We start from the raw sequence: 7328 nt of genomic DNA on the forward strand, positions 1-7328 counted from the left end.
TCGAGTTAATAACTACTGTGCTGCGCTGGTAACTGGTCCCATCTTGGAGGTATGTGTCATGCACTAGTAGCCATAACAGATATCGAATAGATTACTTCCCATCAAGCTATTTGAACATTTATTTGCATACTTGGACTCCAGCTTAACCCTTTCATGCACATTGTAACCTGATAACGTGATGAGCTGTCCACTGTGGACGTGAAAGGGTTAATATACGAGTACAGCCTTTGTCCTCACAACTCGGACAAATATGTTACCAGTGGGGCAAAACTGTGCACTAGTTGACATCCTTCCACTACATGTTTCCTAGTCCAACTTTATAACTTCATTAATAGCACAATTGTCAACTAGTGCACAATTTCGCCTCACTCGTTACATAGTAGCCCCTGCTCACCCCGCCCCATCTACGGGGGTCTGCTAACGGCTTTTGTTGCCATGACGACTAGCGCGCTGTAACTTGTTGAGCCGCCGAGACTAAAAAGCAACTCATCTCTCACCAAGAGTGAAAGCATCGATTCCATTTTCCCTCATGAATGCAGCACTTCATCACCGAGCCAATTAGTTTTAAAGGCGGCAGAGAAGGCGTCGCCGGCCTCGGTATTCACAATAAACGGACGCCACGTGTGTCCTCTCCTCGTGAGCGTCACTCCTCACCATCCTTTACTCTGGCGAGAAAGGGGCCGCAGTGTCACTTTGGCTATTGACAGGCGATGAGTGAGGCACCTCAGCAGCGGTGCCAAATAGACCCGAACGACACTCTCATTGCAAGCGGTCAGAGAGGCTGCAGGCAAGTGTTGAACCAGCGAGGAGGATGAAGTCGAGCGAGTTGGTGTGCGTGGGCAACTCATTTCATGGCCTCTTGAGACGCGCACGTGCGCGTGTGTGAGGCCGGAACACATTTTTCCCCCAAAATGGCATGCATGAGTGTCATCATTCCACCGCCGCCATCTTCAGCGGCAGTTCGACACTTTCATTGCATGAGAGGCCATCTCCAGACACTCGGAATGAAATCCCTGCGTGTACGTGACCCGAAATAACATGCTAGCACAAACTAACCTCACTCATGGGCCAACAAAAATGCACACAAGCACTTTAGATAAATGGTAGAAGTCAGTGCACCTACTGTTGCTTTTGGAATTTTCACAAAATAATATATGTAGATTGTAACCGCAAAGTAGATTAAGCAGACTTGTGATGCCGGACGATGGTGCCAAAGCACTACTTTACTATGAAGATAAAATAGCAATTTTTGGTAACAATTATAATAATGAAGACTTTTTTTCTGTATTATTCGACACATTATCACTATCATAGAAGCAAGAAATATTGATACTGTTAATTTTTGGACCTCATTAGACTGAATAGTGTATGGGGAGTACTGAATGTTGTTATTTTATTCGGATAACTTGGGGAGTACAGAGAGAGAATATTCAAAAATACATGCTCCACTGCAGGTACAAAAAAAAAAAAGGATGGAAAGTATTCAGCGCCCCCCAAAATCAAATAAATAAAATAAACATTATTTGATGACATTGGCACCCCGTCAGATTTGGGCCCCAATGCCGCCACATCGGTCAGAGCTGCTTTTCCACACTCGACAAGTCATAACACCTCACCGACTTGCAAGTAACATCTGAGGTCACATTAAGTCTTAGATATGGTTCTACTTTACAACAGCAATGTGATTAGCGATAATAGGAAAAAAAAAGAACAATTGAGGGATCAATCACTGGTATTTCTTTCCATCGTCTTTTTTCTCACTATCGCATATAAATCCAAGCAAAGGGAGTAAGAGTGCAGCAACGTAAATGCATTAACGTCAAATAAATGCAGAGGCATAAGTGGCACTATGTGTGCTTATACACAATGTGGCTGTTTTATTGCCAAATCACTGCCCGCCCCCTGCCCTCTTTTTCCTGACCCATCCATTAAAAGACAAGTCCCATTTGCTCTGCAACAACAATATTATCTCCACGGACTAAGTATGGTATTACATCGAGAGGCCGCGGTGCCGTTGAGAATAGAATTTGCTTGTGAACCCATGAATCAAGGCTGCTGTTTGTCTTGGCCGGGCATCCTTGAGGAGGGGTGGGGGGGTTCAGGAGGCTGAGGCATACTGTATTTGTGCAAGTGTGTAGGTGTGGAAAAGAAAGTGTGTCAGGTTCTTTGTGCTGACAGGGACCGACAGACATAGAGCGAGACCCGTGTGGACGTGTGTGAGACATGCGAAGTCATTTGTGGCGGTACCTCAGTGGTTGTTGGGCTTGAGGGGCAGTACTTCACTAGATCCACCAGATGGCACTGTGGTGAGAAAAAAAAAAAAGCTTGTTCATCATCAAGTTATTGTAGACTGCGAAATCGCGTGCACGTGTAATATTATAGACATAACAGTTTAATTTATTACATGACCAACCTCGTGACTACATTTTCTGGCACCAAGTCACAGATTATTCGTTTTTTTTTATTAGGAAAAAGATAAATATATTGAAGAAGCCATCCCTCGTTTTTCATGGAAAAGTTTGGAGGTTGTCAGCCAGAAGTCAGGAATTTTTAGTTGAATTTTTTGTTCTCCAATGCATCGATAATGAGCGTCAATTATATGAGTCAACACACTTTTACTAAGTTGTTTTTTTAAAATCACAGAATCAAGTGTTTTTGGCGCCGATTCTGAATCTGCTCTCATTTTTTGCTCTAAGTTTTTGTCACAATAATGTACTCAGTAATATTAATAAATTAAGGTTTAGGTTCACCAACAGGTGGAATTGTTTTTTGTTTTTTCCAAAAACGTCAGCTTTAAATTACGTGTGATAAAAATCGACATTGCGCAAGTCAAGCTTAAAAACAAAAAAAATGAAAATATCTCAACAATCTGATGTGCAAGAAAAAAATTTTTTTTTTTTTTTTAATCTGCCTCAAAAATACATTGGCGGACACAAAGCCATCTCTGAATAAAATTTGCTGTTGACCAGCGTCGAATGCTAATTTTCGCTCGAGTCAAGCTAGTGAGCAGGAAAAAGATTCTTTGGACAAGTAAGTATTTACTGGCGCGCTTTTCACCGCACGCATGACAATAAACGACACCGTTAGTTGGCTGGAGTTTGGAATAACAAAGACAAACAGGAAGAGCTGTATCATCCCCTTTGCCAAATGAAGCCTGCCAAAGCTTCATAATAGAAGCAGACAAGCTGGGAAATGAGAGCATCCTTCAGCATTATGTGATGAAGTCAGCTCCAAAAGTCAAGGAAGAAGGGGAAGTACAACGAGGAGGCCCTTCTGTGTGTGGGAGGTGCAGCACTCGGGCTCTTTGGGGAGGGAGCTGCAAATTCTCCGGCGGGGCAAAAGGCAAAAACGAAGCAGCGCTGCATAAATAACATCACCCCCGAAAAAAAAAAACTCTTTTCAGTGCTTTCAGCAGCCATTCAGGGAAACGTCCATTTATCAACAGCTGAGGTCATGAGCGAATTTCGTCTTGGTCGAATCATTCTTGCCTCTTTCGAGGGGCCACTGTGGGAATAATCCAGAGTAGGTGATGACGGATGAGGTTTTAGAACGATGTTGAACATTTAGTTTGATGAAAGATTACTTTAGACATGAGGGCAGCTGAGGTTCTCGGCTGGGGCCGTCCTGTGTGGTTTGCATGTTCCCCCCCTGCGCTAGCTTGGCTTTTCTCCTGCATGTGAGGCCCATGAAGACTAAATTGTCCATGGGCGTGACTTGGAGGGTAAATGTTGTTGTTACGTGCACTGCGATTGGCTGGAAACCAGTCAGGGTTGCACCTCGGCAGGGGTTCCAGCTCAACCGTGAGCTTACTGATGACAACCACAAGAGAAATTATTTGGAATATTTGAACATACACAGCCCCTTGTGCTTCCACCAGGCCTTACACTTCCATTACAAGTTTTTTGTTGTTGTTTTTTTTTTTTTTTGGGTGGGGTACAGATTCGGAATGATAATCAGGAGAAACAGTAACTGAAAAATATTAAAATGTTGAGTGACTTGATTTTTGTGGGGAGAGGAAAAAAAAGCACAGAATGCATTCTTGAACCGAATGTTGATTTGCTGTTCAGCAGTTTTGTGCCGTCCTGGAATGCTAATTTTTATGCGAGAGAGCCATTGCAATGGGGAAGAAAACAAAATAATAAATCACAGTTCGTTGTTTGCCTCAAAGCCTTTGTTGTTGGGTTAAGAGGGTGGATCTTTTCTACATGCATATGGCATTTTTGTCAAACATCTGATTAGGAAGTGTGTGGTTCTATGTGCCCCCGCCATCACCCCTGCCAAAAAAATTAATAAAAATAAAAATATTTACCATAATATGCAGTGGTTGCAGCCAATCGGTAGCTTGATGGTTACACCAATCCGCTTCATTAGGAACACCAGCACATGACATCCGCCTAAAAAAAATAAAATGAGTGAAATCACAAGATTAGTTACACATGTCATCAAGTTGCCGATGTTATTGGCTCCTGTTGTTAAGACACTGTCTTTGGCCCACACCCACACTTTCTATTTTATCAACGACTTCTTAATTTAAAAACTACAAATATTGTGGGTGTGGGGGCGGGAGGGTTCGTCATCTGAATTACCAGAGCAACATCTGAAGCGTACAATTTGGATGACTAGAAATCAAGCGAGAAACCAAAATGTACTTCACCTGACGTGATGCAACTCAATGTGTCCACCTGTTGGCTAGTTGTGGAACTGCCTTGACGTCATTCTATCAACTGCAAGACCAGAATGACACCGCTAGGAATCCAACGCTATCTAGTAAAACCTTTTTATTCAAGGGCGTCCCATGTAGATTCCTTTATCATATCTTACAAACTGGTGGTATATGCACAAAATGGGATAAACTGCTTGAACAGATGAATATACATACATACAGGATAATTAAAAACAAAAAGAAAAAAGAACAACGGCTTGATCGACAAACCAAAGACACAAATGTCTTCTCCGCCTTTCATCAACCATTATTACAGTCCAATTTGGACAATTAGTTCAACCTAATCACGACATGGGTGCACATGAGGAACCTGTGCTCTTGTGGAAAACAAAGAGATGATTGGACAACGGTATGAACACTGCGAAGCTTTTTGTAATGTGTGCAAAGTCACAAAAAAAAAAAAAAAAAAAAATAGTCCTTAGCCTTCTCCCTTTGAAATACTCCATAGAAGAAGACAAAAAGAGGTGTGGTGTAGCTGTAACCCATAACAAGGGTTTTGAACTTTGAAATTATATTGTTAGATTTTCAACCTGGGACTGTCTCGGTATCATTAAAGCAGAACACTGTTCACATTCAGGGAAAATGACGCTACGATCACTTCACACCACCATCTTGTTGCCCCTTTGGAGACCTCTCACGCATGGATTGTTTTCTCAGTATATTTGGAAGACCGGCGGAGTAAGTATACACCGTCTCCAAATAGAAATGCAAAGAACAAGCATGGGGAACCTTTAAATGATTTAAAAAAAATACAATTAAAAAAATAATACTATACTCACAAAAATTCTGGGATATCTTGTCTGTTGGATAAAATTTCAGGATGAACCTAAAAAGCCCAAGATCCCCCCCCCCCTCTTTTTGTGAGTAACATATGATGTAAGGACCAACAATTTTTTGGGAGGTGTTTTCTAACAGAGGTAGATTCCCCAGCCCCATACGGTGGATGAAGCACATTCAGAACCATTTCAGTCATGCTTTCAGTTACTGTTTCATTCCGTCAACTAACTTGAACACTTGACTACAACCTTCAGTGAACATTCTCTCAGCATGAAGTAATGCTTAAGAAGGGGTACACGCAGACCGATTTTTAGGCCGAATTACAGCATAGTCACCTAAATCAACAACGGTCTCTGAAAGATTATCCTGCATGATTATCCTGTGCCGTGGGGTGTTGCAAGTGATTTTTATTTTATTTTTTTCCCCCATCTCTGATCAACTGTCGAGGGGCTGACTATGGTAAACATTAACCGATGGAAAGCCATTGGAACATCTTCAGCTCTACACACACACTCGTACACTCTTTGTCCGTCCTATTAAGACAATACAACATGAGGAAAATAAATGTCTTACTCATGAAATGGTTCACTACTAGTGCCGCTTCGGCCTACTACTACAACCTTTGGGCATTTATCCAATATTTCGGATATCCAACTTGAGGTCCTTGTACCCCTACACTCTTTGGTCTCACTTGGCACAATGTACGAGTAGACGTGCTACTGGTGACATTTTAAAATTGGACTACTTATTCGTCATGCCCGTCATACAGTGAGCGATGTAACCAAAAGACCGAACTGGACAATCGCGAAGGAAATACAATTGGTGACTCTATGTTCTTATCGGGAAATATTATTTTGAGGCACTACAAAAAGCGTCCTGTGCTGCCCCGCCCCACACTGAAACCCGAGCAGCATGACGCAACTGTACACATGCTGCTGTCGCTACGGTAATAGCAAGAAAGGAAACGGGCAAGGTCTAAGAGTGTGGATACACTGACTCATTCCTTGAGTTTACTCAGACTCACTACGCTTCACTTTCACATCCAAAGGTCCACCATACTTTGTTGGTAACAGTTTCGCAATAGCCATCTGAATCACACTTCTGTTCGGAAACGTGTATTTTGATGCCGATGCAAATTTTGAATCGCAGCGTAACTAGTGGACGATGGGTGACAAGAGCTGAAAAAGCACTCTTTCTTACCACGTGAGGATCTCTCACGCAGATGTTCAAAAGCGGTAAGCGTGTACCCCGCTTTAGCGCTGGTGTTGCTTCAAAACTTAACAATGAAATGATACAGACATTCTTAAAAAATATATATATATAACAGTCATATTTCCTGTTATCCAAGCGTAAAAGGGCATGACAAAGCATCAAGAAATACACAGATGGGACATGTGTCACACTCATTTGGGAAGACCAATCCTTGCAGTAAGGCTGCCATTTGTTTTGGGGGATTTTTTTTGGGGGGGGCTTTACATTCATGGACAGAAAACCGGACCCCTTGTGACTCCAATGTAGGTCAAGGGATGCAAGACATACGGTACTTGAAGTTGCTTCACAACCAAGCAAGGAAAGGCACTGTGATATTTCTTTATAGATCCTTACAATTTCTTGAAAAAGATAAAAGTCTTTAAAAAAAAAAAAATCTTTTGGCGGAGTTTTTTTTCTCTTGAAAAATAAACATGTTAGAAAAAATAGTTATTTGCACCTTTGACTCATTTGACTAAGTTTAGATTACAAAAAGGTGAATTACTTTGATTAAAAAAACAAATGCAGGTGACATTTTTAACTTTAAATGTGTAAATCTAAATGTTTGTGTATTGGGGAT

General features: G+C 41.7%; 2 long non-coding RNA genes across 2 annotated transcripts; both read right to left on the reverse strand.

The window, feature by feature from the left end:
- Window positions 1-259: 259 nt before the first annotated feature.
- On the reverse strand, window positions 260-4127 carry LOC109528772 (uncharacterized). The gene is made up of 3 exons (XR_002170728.1): window positions 4046-4127; window positions 1441-1443; window positions 260-270 (listed from the first exon to the last, which is right to left on the reverse strand). It is a non-coding gene; the product is annotated as an uncharacterized LOC109528772 (long non-coding RNA).
- A 634-nt stretch (window positions 4128-4761) lies between these two features.
- Window positions 4762-7293, reverse strand: LOC109528792 (uncharacterized). Its single transcript, XR_002170732.1, has 2 exons — window positions 6301-7293; window positions 4762-5929 (listed from the first exon to the last, which is right to left on the reverse strand). It is a non-coding gene; the product is annotated as an uncharacterized LOC109528792 (long non-coding RNA).
- Window positions 7294-7328: the final 35 nt, after the last annotated feature.

The sequence above is a fragment of the Hippocampus comes genome, unplaced genomic scaffold (genome assembly GCF_001891065.2).
Source record: "Hippocampus comes isolate QL1 unplaced genomic scaffold, H_comes_QL1_v1.1 scaffold121, whole genome shotgun sequence".
NCBI lineage: Eukaryota > Metazoa > Chordata > Actinopteri > Syngnathiformes > Syngnathidae > Hippocampus > Hippocampus comes.